We start from the raw sequence: 22021 nt of genomic DNA, 5'->3' as shown, positions 1-22021 counted from the left end.
GGGCTTTCCCCTCCTCAGTGCGTCCTGGGATGCACTGGGGAGGAACCTGAGGCTCTGGCCCAGTTTGTATAAGGCCCCTCCTATGGGGTCGCTGCTGCATGGGGGGGGGGGGGTTATTTGTGGTGGGAGAGAGTGGGCATCTCTCCCGCTGCTGGAGGGTAGGGGCCATTTGGCTTTCTAGCAGTCTCCAACACTGCCATGCTGTGATTTTAAACAGTGCTGTCATTGTACTGGCATCCCTGGACCATTCACTGATTTTTGTCACCAAAAGCTGACGCCGCTCTTAGAAAATGGCTCGGCAATTGTAAAGAATCCACCAGAGTGCTCATTTCCATGTTGAAGAGCCCATTTGCATGACAGTGTCGGAGACCGCTGGAAACCTTGCTAAAGACAGAGTTAAATCATTTTGCTAATCCGTCGGAAGACAAGTTTAGTGATAGTGTGTAAGGTTTTGAGAATCTGGGCCTTGGTTTGTTTTAATGGTGCCTTAGACTGTCAGGTCACAGTTCAGAATTTTGGATATCCAGAAACTTCTTATAATATCCCTGATGTATGGCCATATTTGGGAGCCATTGACAAAAGTTTGCAAAGAGTGATTGCTGATTATGCCCTTTGGTCATACATATCCAGGGTGGGTGGGTTGGAATGTATTTTTCAATTCTCAATTATAGTCTAGTTCTTAGATATAATTACGGGGTGGGGGTGATAATCTTTTTGTCATAGATTATAATTGTAATTGTAGTTAAGTGCTTTTATAAAATTATATGATTGTATTTTATTTTGCACTTATGTCTTTAAAATGAATAAAGAAATTTAAAAAAAAAAAAATTTTTGATATCCTTTTAAAAGAAGAGAAGAACAGTGTGTCTTTGTCTTATTTCACTAATATAGGTAGAAATGATGGCCATGTGAGATTGTGGAGAGGAAAACGGTGACGGAGTTCAAAGAAGCGTGGGATGAACATAGAGGATCTTGAATCAGAAAATAATAGTATATATTGAAGAACTAAGGCCAGTACTGGGCAGACTTACACGGTCTGTGTCTGTTTATGGCCGTTTGGTGGAGGTTGGGCTGGGGAGGGCTTCAATGGCTGGGAGGGTGTAGATGGGCTGGAGTGAGATTTGACGGAGACTTCGGCAGTTGGAACCCAAGCACAGTACCGGGTAGAGCTTTGGATTCTTGCCCCAAAATAGCTAAGGAGAAAAAATTTAAATTTTTTTAAAAATTAAAATCAGGTTGGGCAGACTGGATGGACCATTCAGGGCTTTATCTGTCGTCATCTACTATGTTACTATGTACTGAGATGATAGTGAAAGCCAGCCTTTATCCTATTAACTCGTTTTACTCTGACCTGAAGAAGAGCACATAACCCTGGGACCCTGGTCACAAATACTCGTATATTAACTTAATCCAGTGAAACCTTTTTCCTTATGTCTGAAACTTCTATTTTTTAGGATTTAACTGATAAAACACTCATAAAGCATTCCTGATGGCAAACAAATTAAAATAGGTTGATTGGATAATCACTGAGAAAATGCAACTTCCCCCTAGTACTTTTTCACTCTTCCCCCATCTTATTTTCTGTCCTTTGCTCAGATTTTTTTGTTTCTTTCTGCACTGACTCCTCAGTGATCTAAAACCTACATGCCTGATTCCTCCAGAAAAGATACCAAGCAATAGTATCTGTTGCAAAAAAATACTTATAACATTGGGGGGTTTTTGTACCCTTAAAGAACTCATTTTCGAACACTCCTCTGTCCACATTCCAAAAGCTCCAAGCTTTTCCTCCCATGTGTCCTCACTAGTTCTCCATGCCATTAAAATGTTTCCTCTTCCTGTATAATGATGATACTTTCTGTAATGTGCAGATTTTGCAGTCTACCTCTACTTGCATTGTTCGGGGCACATTTGTCAAAGTTTGATTTGCATACATCATGGAATCCTTGAAACTGCACTATTCATTGGAATCGTCTTGTTTGGAAACTGTAAAGAACGTTCTTTTCTTTCATAACAAAAGTGAGTATGACTTCTATTCTTAGATGTTTATAAATTGTTTAAATGCTCCCAGGTAATTATGGGATGGTAATAGGAGTAAGACGATAATGCCAGAACTTGATGAAAGTATCTTTTAAAGATGAAGAAGGATTGAAATGTTGAACCTTTTTCTGAAATAAGATGCAATAAAGTTGGTAGACTGATGATGCCATAGGTCTAGAGGTCACGCATGATCTTGCCTTCACAGACAGGCCTGATTTACCATAGATTTTAAGGGGAGTTTGTGGGGCTATTTACAAAGAACCTACAATGATTACAACATGTGCAAAATGCAGCAGCTTGCCCACTGAAAAATCTGGACATCCATGACCCCATCACGCCAGGACTGGGCCGCTATACACTAGCTACCCATCTGGAACCATTGCATCGTCAAAGCTCTGACTCCAGCCTTCAAATTCTTTGTTGAAAATGGTCTCAGCCTATATATAGGGAGAACTATCAACCTATATGCCTAACTGACTCTATGATCACAATGTGAAAAAAGATTTGCCATTCCATCAGCACGAGCCCTTCTAGAAAATGCCCACCAATGGGTTTACTCATTTCTTACCCAGACTATGGTATGTAATCCCAGAGAAAAGAAAAGACCAGGACTTAAATTGCTTGTACGCTAATGCAAGGAGCCTAAAGTCCAAAATGGGAGAATTAGAAGCCATAGCCATAAAAGAAAACCTAGACATCATTGGAATCACGGAAACATGGTGGAACGAGGATAACCAATGGGACGTAGTGCTGCCAGGGTACAAACTCTATAGAAGAGACAGGACCAACAAGAAGGGTGGAGGAATAGCACTATACATAAAAGACACCATTCCCTCGACCAGAGTGGATATAGAACCAAAGGCGGAAGGACTGGAGTCATTATGGGTCAAATTACCAGGAAAAGGTGGCCTTGACATAAGATTGGGTCTATACTATCGTCCACCTGGACAAACGGAAGCAAACGACAAAGATCTGGCGGCAGAATTGAGGCGGGAAGGCAACAACAGGAATGTGACAGTAATGGGAGATTTCAACTACCCCGGGATAAACTGGAGTATTGGAAACTCAAACTGTGCGAGGGAAACAGAATTCTTGGAGGCTGTGAGCGACTGCTTTATGGATCAGCTTGTCAAGGAACCAACAAGAGGAGATGCCACTCTTGACCTAATCCTCAACGGATTAGGGGGACCTGCAAAAGAAGTGGAAGTAGTAGGGCCAATAGGAAACAGTGATCACAACATGATCCAGTACAAATTAGGAGTAAGTACAACAAAAGGCAAAAGAACCACAGTGACAACGCTCAACTTCAAGAAAGGGAACTATGATGCTATGAGAGCAATGGTAAGAAAAAAACTTAGAAACAGCTCAAGGAAAACAGAAACTGTAGAGCAAGCCTGGTCTCTATTCAAGGGCACAGTGCAAGAAGCACAACATATGTACATCCCCATATTTAGAAAAGGGTGCAAAAAAAAACCGAACAAAAGACCCCGCATGGATAAACAATGAGGTGAAGAAAGCGATAGGAGACAAAAAAAAATCATTCCGGAAATGGAAAAAGGACCAGACTGGGGAAAACTGGGATGAACACAGGATAAGCCAAAGAGAATGTCACCAAGTGGTTAGGAGAGCGAAAAGAGAATACGAAGAGAGACTAGCCAGGGAGGCAAAAAACTTCAAATCATTCTTCAGATATGTTAAGGGGAAGAAACCGGCGAGGGAGGAAGTAGGACCGTTGGATGATGGAGATAAAAAGGGAGTGATAAAGGAGCAAAAAGAGGTAGCTGACAGGTTAAACAAATTCTTCTCGTCAGTCTTCACAAGCGAGGACACATCCAATGTACCGGAACCCGACGTGATCTTCCATGGTGATCAAGAAGAAAAACTGTCGGCAATAGAGGTGAGCCATGAGGATGTCCTCCAACAGATAGATAGATTGAAAAGCGACAAATCACCAGGCCCAGACGGAATCCATCCTAGGGTACTAAAAGAACTAAGAAATGAGATAGCGGAAATACTCCAACGAGTTTGCAACCTATCCTTGAAAACTGGAGAGATACCGGAGGACTGGAAGATAGCAAATGTTACACCTATCTTTAAAAAGGGGTCAAGAGGAGACCCGGGAAACTATAGGCCGGTAAGTTTGACATCGGTTCCAGGCAAGATGGTAGAAGCACTGATAAAGGACAGCATCTGTGAGCACATAGAAAAAAATGGGCTGATGAAAGCGAGCCAACATGGCTTCTGCAAGGGAAGATCGTGCCAAACAAACTTACTGCACTTCTTCGAGGGGGTAAACAGCCATTTGGACAAAGGGGAACCTGTAGACATCATCTACCTTGACTTCCAAAAGGCCTTTGACAAGGTACCCCATGAGCGGTTACTTAGGAAGCTGTGGAACCACGGGGTGGAAGGGGACGTACACAGATGGGTCAAACACTGGTTGGCAGGCAGGAGACAGAGGGTTGGAGTGAAGGGTCACTACTCGGGATGGAGAAAGGTCACGAGTGGAGTTCCGCAGGGGTCTGTACTTGGACCACTGCTGTTCAATGTATTTATTAATGACCTGGAAACGGGGACGAAATGTGAAGTTATAAAATTTGCGGATGACACTAAACTCTGTAGAAGGGTCAGAACTACGGAAGAGTGTGAGGCCCTACAAAGAGACCTAAGCAAACTGGAGGAGTGGGCAAATAAATGGCAGATGAAATTCAATGTAGGGAAATGCAAGGTCATGCATATAGGGAGAAAGAACCCGATGTTCAGCTACCAAATGGGGGGATTAGTATTAGAGGGAAGTAACCTTGAAAGAGATTTGGGTGTACTGGTGGATACAACAATGAAGTCAACGGCGCAATGCGCAGCAGCCGCGAAGAAGGCGAACAAAATGTTGGGTATTATTAAAAATGGTATTACGACCAGAACGAAAGAAGTCATCCTGCCGTTGTATCGGGCAATGGTGCGCCCGCACCTGGAGTACTGTGTTCAGTATTGGTCACCGCATCTTAAGAAGGATATGGCAATACTTGAGAGGGTCCAGAGGAGAGCGACACGAATGATTAAGGGCATGGAAAACCTTTCATACACTGAAAGATTGGAGAAGCTGGAGCTCTTCTCCCTGGAAAAGCGGAGACTCAGAGGAGACATGATAGAGACCTACAAGATCATGAAGGGCATAGAGAAAGTGGAGAGAGACAGATTCTTCAAACTTTCAAAACATAAAAGAACAAGAGGGCACTCGGAAAAATTAGAAGGGGATAGATTCAAAACAAATGCTAGGAAGTTTTTCTTTACTCAGCGGGTGGTAGACACCTGGAATGCGCTTCCAGAGGATGTAATAGGGCAGAGTACGGTACTGGGGTTTAAGAAAGGATTGGACAATTTCCTGTTGGAAAAGGGGATAGAGGGGTATAGATAGAGGATTATTACGCAGGTTCTGGACCTGTTGGGCCGCCGCGTGAGCGGACTGCTGGGCACGATGGACCTCAGGTCTGACCCGGCAGAGGCATTGCTTATGTGCTTATGTGCTTATGGTGGGATTATTAAACTTCAGGGAAGTGGGGAAAAAATATTTTTACTTAATTAGCACCCACAATAATAACTGCTAACCCTAAAACAACTTTGACTAAATCTCCTACATGCTATCTTGGGAACCTTCCACGATAACTTATAAAGAATAGTTACAACTGAAATAAGACCTAACTCAAATGTTAGATTTCTTACACTGGGTAAAGAAACTGTTCCTATACTGTTAAAATTGACCTATCTTTAATTGAAGTCCTCGCTCCACCTGTCTTGTATGAGTCACTGTTGCATAAGAACATAAGCATTGCATCCGCTGAGTCAGACTATAGGTCCATCATGCCCAGCAGTCCGCTCCCGTGGCCGCCCCCCAGGTCAATGACCTGTAAGTGATCTATTACTCTAAAGCATTTGTACTGTATAGTACCCCTCTAATTTGTACCCTTCAATCCCCTTTTCCTTCAGAAATTTGTCCAGTCCCATTTTGAAACCCAAAATCGTACTCTGCTTTACTACCTCCTCTGGAAGTGCATTCCAGGTATCAACCACCCTTTGAGTGAAGAAGAACTTCCCGGCATTTGTTCTGAATCTGTCTCCCTTCCATTTTTCCAAATGCCCTCTAGTTATTGTTGCCCCCGCCAGTCTGAAGAATCTGCCCCTCTCTACCTTCTCTATACCTTTCATGATCTTGTAAGTTTCTATCATATCCCCTCTAAGTCACACACATTCTTTATTCAGATTTCTTTAGAAAGGCAGCATATTTTGGCCCCGATTCTATAAAGGGCGCCTAAATCCCACCTAATGCTGAGCAAGACTTAGGCGTCCAAACTAAGTGGTTAATGAGCCATTTAAGAGTTTCAATGAGTGATAATTGGCATATGGACATCCAAAGGATGTGGCTGTCACTTTGTAGGCACATCCACAATTTCATGGATGCCCATTGGGAAAACTCATGCCTAACGGAATGGGTGAGGCTTCAATATGGGCGTACTTCAATTCATTTAATCTTCTACAAAGGACGCCTCTCTTGGACGTTCAAACTACGCCAAACTTTAAACGCACTTTGCAGCATCAGGGCCTTTGAATCCCCCAAAGAAGATCTGGTATGGATTGAAATGCCCAGACATAGGAGGGTATCGGGAGTTATAGTTTACATGGGCCCTGGTTGTGGTAGGAGCCACTTGACATAAGTGTTGCAGTTGTGTGTATTCTGCTTCAGAGAAGTATATTCAAAATTTTCTGTAGTTAGCGTAGGTAGTAGAAAGAGGTTGAAACAATTTGGGAGACATGGCTCGTAAGTGACAGGTCAGAGTCAAGTATAACTCCTAGGCTGTGAACTTGGTCCTTAGCAATGAGGATTGCATTATCCCAGGAGAAGGAGGTGGGCGAGTGCAGTTTTTCATGTGACTCCAGAGAAGTTTGGTTTTGGATGCATTTAGTTGTAGCTTGTTTGTGGTTCTTTGAGTGGGCAGACTTGGTGGGCCGTCGGCCCTTTTCTGCCGTCATACTCTATGTAATCCTGTTTTTGATTTCGGATAGACAGCCTCGTTGTGGTTTTTTTTTTTTTTTTAATTATTTGTGCATCTCAGTTCATTCCAAGTGTGAGGTAGAGTTGGATATCGTCTGCAAAGGAGTGATTCTTAATGCTGTATTTTAAAATGATGTCGAGAACTTGTCTAACAAGTTCAAAAGCAGCGGTGAGGGCAAAGCACCTTGAGGTATGCCGTATTTAAGTAGTTTGGGTTGTGACAGGTTAGACCCCCCCCCCCCCCAGTGGTACACTCTGTGTTCTTTTGTCTCAAAAAGAGGAGAACCAGTGTAATGCAGTGTCAAAAATACCAGTGTTGGCTAATCTGGATAGAAGAGTGTCAAACAGTAACAATACATCTCCTTTGTCCAGGAACATAAGAATAGCTTTAATGGGTCAGACCAAATGTCCATCAAACCCAGTAGCCCATTCTCAAGGTGGCCAACCCAGGTTGGTAGTACCTGGCCAAAACCCAAGGAGTAGCAACATTACAGAATCCCAAAGTGTAACAAAAAATTCTGGAACCCCAAAGAGTGTCAAGATTCTGGGCAGAATCTCAAAGAATAGCAAGCTTTCAGAATGCCAAAGAACAGCCACATTCCATGCAAGCAGTGGCTTCCCCCGTGTCTTTCTCAATAACAGACTATGGACTTTTCCTCCAGGAACTTTTCCAAACCGTTCTTAAAACCAGCTATGCTATCTGCTCCCACCACAACCTCTGGCAATTTCCAATAGGATTATTATCTTTTTTTCTAGCTTTCCTTTGGCTGCTCCTACACTGCATATTACTCAGTCAACCAAAGGATGCAATGTCCTGGGCTTCCTTACAACTCAGAATGTGTTTCGTGGGTTTTAAAAAAATTGTATTTGTATTATTTTACTGATGTATTTTATTTTGGCATAAACTGCCTCAAATGATATGCACCACTTTGGCAGTATATAAGATTTTATACAGAAAATAAAATAAATATTATGCCTTCAGCTTCAGTGTCATACATTCTAACTTTCTTATATTTAAAATTTTAAGTATTATTTTTTTGCTGCTATCTAAAATTTGCATATTATTAATAGTTGATTTGGGTAATTTGGAAACATTCATTTGTCTGCTCTTCATTTAAATACAGCTGAGCTAGCTCAGCTTCCTCCACCTGCTCTCTATTCAGAAATCTCTAATCTCCTCCTTGTAACAGTACCACTTAGGAATACTTCACCCTAAGCGATGTGCCCTGTTGGCTTTGTACACCCTCGATCTCATTTAACATTTCCTGTATCTTCTTTTGAATTAATAGCTCTGGCAGATAAACTTTACCTTAACCAGAAAATAATTTATCATAAAAATAAAGGTGCCTCCTTCCCCTCCAGTATTGCCTAGTTTTAAAAAATGAAATTAAAGCCAACTTCCCTGTATCACAGTCTCACCTCTTCCTTTAGGGGTTCCATACATGGAACATGTATGAGAATACTAGAGAATCCTGAATTTGACCTGCAGAATTTCTCTTCTGCACCTTGGTATGTCACTGATACTTCCATGTACCGTAATATTTAGCCATAAAAGCAAATAGAATGTTATGAATAATTGGGAAAGAAATTGATAATAGCCTAATGGTTAGATCAGTGGGTTAACTAGGGAAGCACAGCTCAAAAAATCTCACTGTGGCTCCTAAACCTTCATTGCCTCAGCTACCAACTTTTTTGTAATTCGCAGATTGTCCAGCCTTCTTCTGTATAAACCGCCTAGAAATTGCTTGATTAATTCTTCTTTTTCTTACCAGGGTAGCTCCACAACGACTCCACAACTTAACCTGAAGAACAGATTCCAGGCCTTGCAGGAAGAGACTACCGACGCAACACAGGAACAGGTTCAACACACGGCTCCATCTCTGGGGACACCGGATCGACCCCCCCAAAAGAAGCGCAGGATAATAGTCATCGGGGACTCCATGCTGAGGGGCACCGAGGGACCAATCTGCAGGCCGGATATGGAATCGAGGGAGATATGCTGTCTGCCTGGAGCCAAAATACGAGATGTGACTGCCTGTCTTGATAGACTTCTTAAACCCCAAGATCACTTCCCCATGCTGCTCATCCACATCGGAACGAATGACACAGCCAGGAACGCCCCGGAAGACATACCTAGAGACTTCGGAGCTTTGGGGGAGAGGCTGAAGCAGTCAGGAGCACAGGTAGTATTCTCTTCAATTCTTCCTGTTAGGGGCAAGGGAAAGGCCAGGGACGAGCGGATCCAGAGAACAAATGAGTGGCTGCAAGGATGGTGCCGGGACATGAACTTCGGATTCCTGAACCATGGAGAGGCGCTACAGGGACTTCAGGGACCAGATGGACTTCACCTGACCAGCAGAGGTAAGAACGTCTTCGGACATAGGCTAGCCCGCCTGCTTCGTAGGGCTTTAAACTAGTTAGGTTGGGGGAGGGTACCCACTTATATACCAGAGCAGTATGTAACAATCCTGATGAGGTGAGCCAAATCTCCGCTTCTGGGTCCGAGGTAAGTACCCACATTGCAAAAGATTCACTAGGAGACACTTTGACTCAAATGGGAAATTCCCCACAGGGGTTTAGCAAATACAAAGCGTGTTAATGCGCACAGTTTAGGGAATAAATTTCTAGAACTGGAAACAGAAATAGTGAATGCCAACCTGGACATAGTGGCAATATCCGAAACCTGGTTCACAGACTCTCATGGGTGGGATATGACTATACCAGGATATAACCTGCTTCGCCAAGACAGAGAGGGAAAGTCAGGAGGAGGGGTAGCCCTCTACATCAAAGAGAACATCAAAACAACCAGGATCACAGATGTTAAGTACACCGGGGAATCCATCTGGGTAAACCTGGCCAGAGGCAGAGAAAAATGCCTGTATCTTGGAGTGGTATACAGACCTCCAAGACAATCGGAGGAACAGGACACGGAACTAATTGAAGACATAGAGAACATCACTCTACGGGGGGACACTGTTCTGCTAGGGGACTTCAACATGCCTGATGCAGATTGGAACACACTCTCAGCAACAACTTGTAGTAGCAGGAGGCTATTAACGTCCATGAAGGGAGTACGGCTCAATCAATTGGTACTAGGGCCCAGGCGATCCTGGACCTGGTACTCACAAACGGGGAAAGCGTATCGGAGGTCTCAGTAGGAGAAACGCTAGCCACCAGTGACCACAACATGGTATGGTTCAACCTTAGGAAGGGCTTCCCTAGATCGCAAACAAAAACGAAGGTACTCAATTTCCGGGGCACTGACTTCGCACGCATGGGAGATTTCGTCCATCAAATGCTGCAGGACAAAGCAGTGACTGATAGTGTGGAGGATTGGTGGTCAACCCTGAAATTGACCCTACACGAGGCAACTGTCCGCTACATAAAATCAGTAAATAAACAACAAAGAAATAAGAAACCCCAATGGTTCACAGATGAGGTCTCGTACCTCGTCAAGGAGAAGAAAAAGGCATTTCTCTCCTACAAACATCCCGGGAAAGGGGAAGCTAACATTGAATATAAGACCAAGTCTGCAGCGGTCAAAACAGCGGTTAGGGAGGCCAAACTTCGAGTGGAAGAAACTTTAGCAAAGAACATCAAAAAAGGTGACAAATCCTTCTTTAAGTATATTAGTGACAGGAAAAAGAACACAGACGGGATAGTACGCCTTAGAACACCGGACGGAAATTATCTGGAAGCAGATTCTGATAAAGCCAAACTACTGAATGAATACTTCTGCTCAGTCTTCACCTGCGAGAAACCAGGGCATGGGCCACAGCTGGAAGCAACACCAAGCGCGGAAGACCCGTTTCAGAAATTTGAGTTCACACCAGCTGATGTTTACAGCGAACTGTCAAGACTCAAGGTGAACAAAGCCATGGGACCGGACAATTTGCACCCAAGAGTGCTCAGAGAGCTGGCTGATGTCCTGGCGGAGCCATTATCCATGCTCTTCAATCTCTCCCTAAGTAAGGGGAGAGTCCCCCTGGACTGGAAAACAGCTAATGTCGTCCCTCTGCACAAAAAGGGTTGCAGGGCAGAGGCTGCGAATTACAGGCCGGTGAGTCTCACATCAATAGTGTGTAAACTCATGGAAACACTACTTAAACGTGAATTAGACACGATCTTGGATGAGGGGAACCTAAGGGATCCCAGTCAACATGGTTTTACCAAGGGTAGGTCCTGCCAATCCAATCTCATAAGCTTCTTTGACTGGGTAACAGGAAAGCTAGACTCGGGAGAGTCTCTGGACGTCGTGTACTTAGACTTCAGTAAGGCTTTTGATAGCGTCCCACATCGCAGGCTGATAAAATGAAATCGATGGGGTTAGGCGAGACACTGACTACATGGGTCAACGATTGGCTGAGTTGCAGACGTCAGAGGGTGGTGGTCAACGGCACCCTCTCTGAGACTTCGGAGGTGACCAGCGGAGTGCCGCAGGGCTCGGTCCTGGGTCCACTCCTTTTTAACATATTCATAGGGGACTTGACTCGAGGGCTTCAAGGTAAAGTAACATTATTCGCCGACGACGCCAAACTATGCAATATAGTAAGTGAAAGCAACTTGCAAGACAGTATGGCGCAGGACCTGCTTACATTGGAATGCTGGTCCTCGACCTGGCAGCTGGGCTTCAACGCTAAGAAATGTAAGGTCATGCACCTTGGTAGCGGTAATCCATGCAGAACTTACACCTTGAATGGAGAAACATTGGCTAGGACTTCAGTAGAACGAGATTTAGGAGTAATCATCAGTGCAGATATGAAGGCTGCCAAACAAGTGGAGAAGGCCTCATCCAAGGCAAGGCAGATGATGGGTTGTATCAAAAGAAGTTTCGTCAGCCGGAAACCTGAAGTCATAATGCCACTATACAGAGCCATGGTGAGACCTCATCTGGAATACTGTGTGCAATTCTGGAGGCCACATTACCATAAAGACGTGCTCAGAGTCGAGTCGGTTCAGCGGATGGCCACTAGGACGATCTCGGGGCTCAAGGGTCTCTCGTACGAAGAGAGACTGCACAAACTGCAGCTCTACACTCTTGAGGAACGTAGGGAGAGGGGGGACATGATTGAGACATTTAAGTACATCACAGGACGTGTCGAGGTGGAAGATGACATTTTCTTTCCCAAAGGACCCTCGGCCACAAGAGGACATCCGCTCAAACTCAGAGGAGGGAAATTTAATGGCGACACCAGGAAGTACTTCTTCACGGAAAGAGTGATAGATCGCTGGAACAAGCTTCCGGTGCAAGTGGTTGAGGCCACCAGCGTACCTGACTTTAAGAATAAATGGGACACCTACGTAGGATCACTACGAAGATCAAGTTAAAGAATTGGGTCATTAGCACACAGACTAAATTGGGTGGGTCAGTAGAGTGGGCAGACTTGATGGGCTGTAGCCCTTTTCTGCCGTCATCTTTCTATGTTTCTATGTTTCTATGGTGGTATAGAAGAATAAAGTTATGTTATGTAAATTATAGCCGGACAAGAAAACAAGTCTATAATCTTACCGGTCCATACTTGAGCATTGATTATAGAATACTGCCAGTTACATGCCTAATTTAATTGTTAAAAATAGACAAAAAATCTCTACAAACAATAATCAAAAGATAAACCACAAAAGCAGAGTTGCAAAAAAAAAAGCAAACAAACAAACAACCCCCCCTATAACACAGTGGTCTCCCATATATCCAAATATGAATCAAAACAAAAAATTATAAATCCTGGCTTCAGGTATGTGTACAAAAAGAGGGGAAAAGACCTCAGATGCCCTTATATGTCCTTTCAGAGCATTATTTGAAAAAGGATCATTAGTAAATTTTTAAAATAAATAGGTCTTCAATACTTTACAAAAAGTGGGTAGATGAGAGAGAGCTCTAATTATAGAAAGACGGTCATTCCAAACTTTTACGAATCTTGATACTCTTTGGGGTTCTAGAATCTTTTGTTACTCTTTGGGATTCTGGAATGTTGCTACTCCGTGGGTTTTGACCACATACTAGGGACCTGGATTGGCCTCTGTGAACGGGCTGCTGGGCTTGATAGACCATTGGTCTGATCCAGTAAGGCTGTTCTTATGTTCTTAATAATGGCTTCTAGACTTTTCTTGTAGGAACTTGTAGACCATGAGATGACTCTTCTTCCACTATTATGACATCATTTCTATAGTGCTACTGGATTATACACAGCACTTTTTGGAAATTACCCTCGACTCTGGTTCACCGTTTTGAATGTTCTGCTTAATAAGTTTAATGCCTCTGACCTAGAGAAATCCTGTTTCAGGTGTCAAGAGACTAGCCAACACAGGGAAGAATAAAACCAGTCACCGAGAGTGACTTACCTTCATCCCTCCTCTTCCTCCTCTGCGGCAAATGAAGAGCAGGCCAAGCACAAGCTTAGAGGTGGTCATTTATACCAAGTGACCTTTGGGATAATTAATATTCATATCACAGTGTTCATTAGTTTTATAAACTGCCTTTCCAAAAAAATGCACAATGTGATCAATACAAAGAGATGCAGCATTCTAACAGATGTGATGGAGATGGTCACTGCCGATGATACAAGACAAATAGCCAGAAGAGTGTTGAGTATTGACTCTCCTACGCCCCCAGGGACATTTTGTGCAATGTTGTACGTTGGTGTGTGCTGTATACATTAACACAACAGCTTTTCAACAAAGAATGCCTTTTTCCTGCTGGCAACTAGGGTTGATTTATTCTGTATGAAATGGGACCTGAGTGCAGACAGTGGCTAATGAGAAAGGTTTGGGTGCAAAGATTCTAAGTTTAGCTGCCTCCCCCCCGCGAAGGTCAAGAGATAATATAATCATATTTACTGGTACTAGTCCTGTGGTGGGGAAAAAAAAACACATTCTTTTTCTATCCTTTGTTTAGAAGAATGTGTTGAAATCTTAAAGAGTCTAAACCAGGTGCTGACCTAGAACAATGTTTCTCAACACACGGTATGCGTATCCTTGGGGGTACACGAGCCACTTGTTGGGGTACGCAGCACTGTGCGAGTCTCCCGCCCCCTTCTTCCTTAATCGCGGCTGCTGGGGATCCCCTGCCCTCCTTCATGCACCCCTCCTGCCGAAACTGACCCGAAAAGGCTTCCCTCCGATGTCGGAGGGAAGCCTTCCCTCCGATGTCAGAAGGTAGCCTTCTGAGTCAGCGGGAGATCCCAGTTATCTCCTTCTTCAGCCGCACAAGGATGCGTCACACCAGGGCATGCACGAATGCTGGCTGACGTTGCTCGTTGCTTGTACAGGTCAAGGGGGTGGGGTGGGGGCAGAATGGGGCATAGGTGGGCCTGGGGGGGGGCGGCAGGGCCATGGGTCCAGATTTTCCATTGGGGGGGGAAATAAAATATTCTGGTAATCCTAAGAAACACACACACACTTACACTTGTCATATACTGCCTTGATTGAATTCCTTCAAAAAGATTGTAAATAAATATGCATATTCTCAGAAAAATTACTTTCCACTTTACTATTTACAAATGCTTTAGTTTTCAGTAGAAAAGAGATCATCCCAGCAGCACTTCACAAGAGCTGATATGTTTTGTCAGTGAATATTGCTACAGATCTTTAGGCATTAAAAGACAAACAAAAGTTTCGCTAGAACTTTCAGGCAGGGGTATAACACCTTCTCTTCCCCCCCCCCCATTCTCCTTTGCAGAAATGTCCAGATTGTGCAGAACTGTTGATTAAGAAAGGGGATGAATTACCAAAAGCAGGGAGCAGAGGACACGTTTTCAATGGGTGTCTGAAACAGGTGGGGGGGGGGGAGTCACCCATGGAGGGGCTCAGACAGAAGGAAAGGTCTTCCACTGGCAGTGAATAGTGAGAATAGTTAGCTTCTAATTAGTGTCTAAGCATTTTATAACACAAAACTTTATTTTTATTTTTTTTTTTGCTTTTGTCCATAACTAATTAGCTGCCTTTCTCCGGTCCTTGTCTGCACAGCTAACAGAGCGGGATCTCTGCCGCTTTCAGTTTGGTCTCCTAAAAAACAACACAATTGGATTTCTCTGCTTTTTAAATTGTTACTAGTTAGAAAAGGTTAATTCAACAAATATCATTTTGCTAGGAGCTCTGTTAATTCCTTTTTTTTTTTTTGTCATTGTATTCAATTAATTCCTACCAAAGCCCTTGTCTTTTTAATTCTCTGCCCCTCCCTCTTCACATGCTTTTAATCTTCACACATTCAAGCTTTGCATTTACGTTTTTTACCCCTGGCTTTGAATTCTATCGTCATTTCAGAATGAAGCGTTTGAAGAGAAAATTGAATACCCTCGCTGCAGCTTTGATAGGAAAGGCACCTGGTGCCATCGGAGGTCCATTCTTCCATTAGGGTTTGTTGGTTTTTTTTTTGCATAATATTTCCAGTCTGTGGAAAAAAAATTACACAATATGTGTGTATGTGTGCTATGTGGAGGGTGTGTTGTGTACAAGGAAGGTGTATGTGAGTTTTATTTGGGGAGCAGGAGCATAAGGGATTGCCAAGCTATTCATAATTCTCACATCTGTCCTGTTTATTCTTTCCTATTGCACCAAAAATGTCATAGCAACACACCATGATACTGCACCGTGCACATATCGAAGGGATTCTATTAGAAACCACTGAGCCAAAAAACCCCTCCCTTCCAGTTCCACGTTCAGTTTATGAGAATGAAGAATTGGACTTAGGCTTGCATATGCAGACGTACCTGTATTACAGTTTTCTAAGACATGGGGGAAGCCACTGCTTGCCCTGGATCGGTAGCATGGAACGTTGCTACTGTTTGGGGTTCCGGAATCTTGCTATTATTTGAGATTATGCCTGGAATCTTGATTCTCTTTGGGATTCTGGAATGTTGCTACTCGGGTATTTGCCCAGGTACTAGTGACATTCTCATGTTCTTCATACCCGTAAAAAGACAAAGCGGTTCGGAGAAAAGAGATGACAATGGTATGGAGTTTGTACCATGAGACGCACGAGGAGAGACTTGATGACCTGAAAATGTACAGTACACCCTGGAGGAAAGGAGAAACAGGGGTAATATGATGCAGACATCCAAATATTTAAGGGATATCAATATGCAAACAAACCTCCAGAGGAGGGCAGCTGCTAGAACTAGAGGACATGAATTTAGATTGCAGGAGGGCCAAGGCAGAAATCAGGTCAGGAAATACTTTCCCATGGAAAAGATGGTGGATGCCTGGAATGCCCTCCCACAGGAGGTGGTGGAAATGACAATATTTATTTATTTTGGTTTCTATCCCGTTTCCCCATATAGCTCAGTACAGGTTTCAGGTCTTAGTGGAAATGAGTAAATTAGCAGGTTTCCATCACCTTGGGTGCAATTCTATAACTTGGCATTTGAAGTAATGACTTGATGCTACGGATTCTCTAACCAGCACTGGTGCTGATTACAGAACTGCGCCTGATTGCAAAGATAGGTGGCTGAAATGCAGGCCCGGAAAACCCTGTGGCCTACATTTCAGCCGCCTCTCTTTGCCGCTGGATCCTAAAACTACACCGCAGCGGCTATAAGCTGATTGTAGCAGGGGGAATTTATCCCCGATCAGCTGAGCCAGCAGGACTCCCTGAAGCCGCGGCAAAGATAGGCGGCTGAAAAGTAGGCCAAGGTTTTCTGGAAATGTATGCCACACCACTTCCAGCATTGGCCACGCCTACTTTGGCATTCCGCGACCTAAAGTAGCTACCTAGTCGCAATTCTGGTGTCTTTTATCAAGGTGTCGGACGCTTCAACCTTGCTATTTCTAACGGTGTTTTTCAATTAACTTAGGCGCAGCAGGGCGTTTACTGACACCTAAGTATAAGCGCTGGTTTTAGAATTTCCCCCAAAGTGTCAAGTCCGTAATAGCATCTTGGTGCCAAGATAGAATGGTAGAGCAAGTTGACATTGCACCTACATTTAAATCCATCCACTTAAATCAGGGCTAACGGATGTAGTAACTTGGTGCGCACAATTTATAATATTCTGTAATGTTGCAATGCATGAGTAGGGGACACATCCAGAGAATGTGGTGAAATCAGTTAGCTTAGCGGGGTTTAAAAAAGGTTTGGATAATTTCCTAAAAGAAAAGTCCATAAGGCATTAGATGGACTTGAGGAAAATGTACTGCTTATTCCTAAGATAAGTAGCATAAAATCTCTTTGGATCTTGCCAGGTACGTATGACCTGAGTTGGCCACTGTTGGAAACAGGATATTGGGCTTAATGAGTCTTTGGTCTGTCCTGGTATGGTAACTCTTATTTTCTTATGGTTCTGTGCTCTCCCCACGTATTTTCAGCTACACAACATTGGTTCTGTCTAAGGGCTTCATATTGAGCAGGAAAAAAAGACTTTAGCTTTCTGGCAAGATTGGTATTCAGTTATTTAAATGTTCACAGAGATGCTCTTTAGTGAGGCCCCCGCCTCATGTATATGTCTGTGCACAGAAAACAGGGGAGGGGGCTATGAAAGTTTGCCTAGTACTTTGCATCAGTTGTGGTACATCCACGGGGATCGCCATGGCAACAATCCCTCTCTTCTGTCCTCCCCGCCTCCTCAGAGCGGACCAGCCATCACGGAGGCAGAATCTAAATCCAGATCCCTGAACATTTCAGGTTTTATTTTAGAAAACGTCTGTCTCTGCACCTTATTTTAGATAGCTGACAAATCGCGCATTTTTATGAGAGTTTCAGTGCGAGTGTCCAGGAGCCCTGAAAGCCAACAGAGAACATTTCTTGAAATGGTAAAGATTTTTCCCATATTTTGCTAAAGCGTTTTGGCAGTTTCTCAGAATTTATGCCAGTTTTGTACAAATGCTTGCCTTCTGCCCCAGGAATGTTTCATAAACACTAGATGATTTCCACTGGAAGGGATGTGGCTCACTTGTTGCCTCTGCACCCAGAGGTTGTGAGATCAAATCCCGGTGCTGCTCCTTTGGGCAAGTCACTTAATTCTCTAGTGCCTACCGCTTTGAAATGCCAAAACAACAAAAAAGCAGTATGCTAGTCCCCCCATTCCCTTCCTCTTTCATCAAGCCCAGTATCCTGTTTCCAACAATGGCCAATCCAGGTGATAAGTACCTGTTAGAAACCCAAAGAGTAGCAACATTTCAGGGCTGAGATTATAATGTCATAATACGTCATTCCACCAATGCCTAAGAGCCACCTCATCAGTGATGTCACAATGGCTTGACTGTCTTTTTTAATGTAAATCATATTTATTAAATTTCAAATACAAACAAAATAGTAAAAAAATCATTTCAAATACAACAAGAACAAAACCAAAATTTACAGAGTTAATATATAATAAAACATTATCACTAAAAGCAAATATACCCAATTCCCTCCCCCTTTTTCCCCATTTTAGAATCTTTATTCATTTTAAAGCCAAAAATAAGTGCAACATATTATACAGACGTTTGACTTGACTGTCTTATACTTGGATCACATATGGTCGAACTGCTGCCTCTGCATCCATGTGACTCCTTTGCTTTTCTCTCTCCATTGGCTCCCGGTTTATTTTAGAATTCAGTTTAAGTGTTTATGTATTGTTTTTAAGATTTTATATGGTATCTTTGCTCCTCTTGTTCCTCTGCTATGGAATGTTTATAGATTTTCATAAGCGAGGGACATTCATCGATTTAAACTTTCTCTTCCTTCTAGGAAAGAAATTCAAGGAGTTAAGAATTTTAGCAGCTCTCTGGCGTTTAAATTTCCCCAATTATGGAATGAACTTCCCCCCAATTTTGAGGTGTCCCAGTTCCTTCCAACTCTTCCATACACTTTTAAAAACTCTTTTTTAATTCGCTAAACATTTTGGAAACTAACTCTCTTGTATTTCAGTTGACTTTATTTTTTTAATTTATCGTTAACCGCCTCAAGCTTCCTTTGGTTGAAGACCCGGTATATAAGGTTAAGTTTCAGTTTAGTTTAGTTGTGAGACCAAATCCTAGTGCTGCTCCTTGTGACCCTGGGCAAGTCACGAAATCTTCCAGTGCCCACCGCTTTGAAATGCCAAAGCCACAGAAAGGCAATGTACAAGTCTCTATTCCCTTTCCCCAATAAAATGTATAGACTTTTTCAATGCAACTCATGTAAAGGGTTACTCTGTATTCAAGGCATTCATATGCGCATGGTTATTACATATGTAAATATATAGACCATGAGCACTTCTGCAGACGTGTGCATTTATCCAAGAAGGTGCTAATGGGGGACCTAAGTCTGTCCTGCAAAACTTGCCTAATTTACATAGTGCATACTTGCAAAGGGGGTGGAGCCTGGGCAGGGCTCCTGATTATGCAGGAACACATATGTTTTGTAGAAATATCACTGACCAAACTAAATCTCAGGGCTTTGGGAGTTCTGTAAAATGAAAAGAAAAACTATAGGTGCAAATTTTCACCACTACCAGAGAGTAACTAGCAGGGTTGGCCCTAAGCAAGAGTGGTAGGGGGTGGCCATACAAGCCCTGTGCTCCTAGGGGCCCTGCACTTAACTGACCTCCTCTCTGCCATTGGGTTCAGCATCTCACCCCACCTGCCCATGGTTCAGCGTTTGACCCTGCCCTTGAACTTCTCCCCACCCCAGGTTGCACCTTAAATGGTGTCTTTTCTTGAGTTCACAGCAATACATTCTAACTTCTTATATCCCTCAAGCACTAAGGCTAGCCCTAACAACCAGAATGACAGAGGAGAAACATAATCCCTGAAGCGGCAAGTGAAGATTTAGCTTAAAACACAACACTGTCAGATCAGTTTGGATAGTTTAATGATAGAACATTATGAAGATATGGACAGTTGACACTTCCCAAAAAGGTACAATATGAAAATCAGAAAATGTGGACCAGATGATTAAAATGCAGGATGCTTAATGGTATAATTAAAACCAGTTTATACCCATTCTTTGATTTGTCTGTGTTAGTTTACCTGTGCAGATGCAGTTAAGTCCATATAACAATGCAGAAAAAAAGATAATAATGAAAGCTGTTTCAGCACATAAATGAGTTTTAGGCATGAATTTTGCATTTACAAAATTGCATATATGATATGCTTGTAAAGTTAGGTTTGTATAACCTATAGATGCATAACTTTCATTGTACTGAGTGGAGAAATTCCCAGAGGTAAGGCTGGTGAGGAGTTTGAATTTCTGTGCTTACTTTCGCAGATCCACTCATATGCTCGTAAATGAATCCAGGGCATTAATGCCAGGTGAAAAATAGGCATAACTCCTCAGGAGTAATTTTCAGCTTGGGAGTAATTTTCAGAATGAAAGTATGCATCTGCTGATATCCAACACGGGAAAAGGTAAGCGTGTGCTATTGACATGTCTATTCAATTGTAAAATTACCTCCAAAACCATGTGTGAAGAGGAGAGTTCAACAAAAGCCAAGTTCCAGTGTGGTCCAGTAGATGGCAGTGTGGTACCCAGTTACAAACTTTGTGACAGCAAATCGTGATCTTTGCAGCAGTCTCTCACCTTCTCCTGTCCCTCCCTCTCTTGGCTTCTTCCTATTTATTTTTCATCTTATCGCCTGGTTTTTATCAAGAGCCTTTCCTGTAATAAAGCCTATCTGGACTGTTGTTATAATTTATTTTTATAAGATGCCTGGCATCCAAATTGAATTTGAGTGTGGCATTAGCGCATCAGCTCAGAGACACCACCTGCACTCGGCCCTTGGCGAGGAGAGACCATACTAGTTTATATGACATTTTCTCTAGATCCTGCTAACCCGGACCCTGCACTATTTTGCACTGTGTTCACTTTTCTCTGCAGGGCTAGTGCGGAATATTATCTCTAGAGGGGTAGCAAGATGTAGTGTTTAGCCCTTCCCCAGTTTCATAGTAAGTGTGTGTGTGTATGTGGGGAGGGGGGGGTCTGCCATCTGGATTTCCCTGAACATGTCCTCCTTTTGATATGTCTGGGGTTTAAGATGGCTTTTCAAACCTGGCACTTTGTCCGGGTTTTGAAAAACTTCCAACAAATCGCCAGATGCCCTCCTTCCTGATAAGGGGGGGGGGGGGGCTAGGGCGGAATTGGGGATGGGATTGGGGCATAACAGGGCAGGGATGGGTGGAATGGGGCAGGCCTGGGGACGGGTCTAGGGGTTCAGATTTTCCGTTTGAAAATCTGGTAACCCTACTGGGTGCCATGTTGATGGGGGCACCGGCACCCCTCCACCCCTGCCTCTTCCCCCTCCTCCCCTTGCCCCCTTTTCTTCCCCCATAGCTCTAGTTGTTCACCGCTGCGAGCAACAACTTCAACATGATCCTCGCAGATATGAAACGGTGCTGCACAGCCTCCCTAAGGCGCCTGAGCCAATCAGGGACTTCCTTAGGGAGGAGCCCTAAGGAAGTCCCTGATTGGCTCAAGCGCCTCAGGCGCCAAAATAAGATCCAGCAGCAGTAGCAACTATGCAACACTGTTGCTATTTTGGACTAGCCAGCTGACATCATTGACCTGCAATTCACAGAGGAAGAATCCACCCTCCAAACATAAATGATGTCAAGAGTCAAATCTACCACTGTTGCAAACATTTTATCTCCTGGAAATTCTGTTATTTTCGGTATCTTGAATTAACTTGGGACAGCCTGAGTTTCCTACAAGAGTAACAGATCCCAGAAAACCCGGTGATCTCATGGAAGGCTTTGGCAAACTCCTGGATCATATTTTTCCAAGTATAGACCGAACTGTGATGAGCCACTGATGCAACGTTTTAAAGAATTATTAGATTTGTTTGAAAGAGTGAAAGTAATGCATCTAATTGCAACCTGAGCATTTTTTTGTTGGAAAGGGTTTAATTACTTTAATTGCAAGTACTTTGAAGAACTTCTTGCTGAGATTCAGACTCCTGTGTTATCCTTGCTGCTATGAGGAAGTGCTGGATATTCCCAGCTTTGCTGGCTGTTTCATTCCAGTTCTGGAGAACAAAGCTTTGCATTGTG

General features: G+C 43.3%; 1 protein-coding gene across 2 annotated transcripts in view; it reads left to right on the top strand.

Annotated features, from left to right (window-relative positions):
* PLXNA1 (plexin A1) overlaps positions 1-22021 on the top strand; it is a 529295-nt gene that overhangs the window by 12406 nt on the left and 494868 nt on the right. The window contains exons 1-2 of one of the 2 annotated variants that reach the window (XM_033926177.1): positions 1885-2016; positions 20244-20383. The gene's annotated coding sequence lies outside the window, so the exon portion shown is untranslated. Of the gene's footprint in view, positions 1-1884; positions 2017-20243; positions 20384-22021 lie in introns of those variants that run through there. The other variant, XM_033926178.1, reaches the window with a different exon arrangement.

This window comes from Geotrypetes seraphini, chromosome 17, assembly GCF_902459505.1.
Source record: "Geotrypetes seraphini chromosome 17, aGeoSer1.1, whole genome shotgun sequence".
NCBI lineage: Eukaryota > Metazoa > Chordata > Amphibia > Gymnophiona > Dermophiidae > Geotrypetes > Geotrypetes seraphini.
This window is presented reverse-complemented; position numbering and strand designations above follow the sequence as displayed.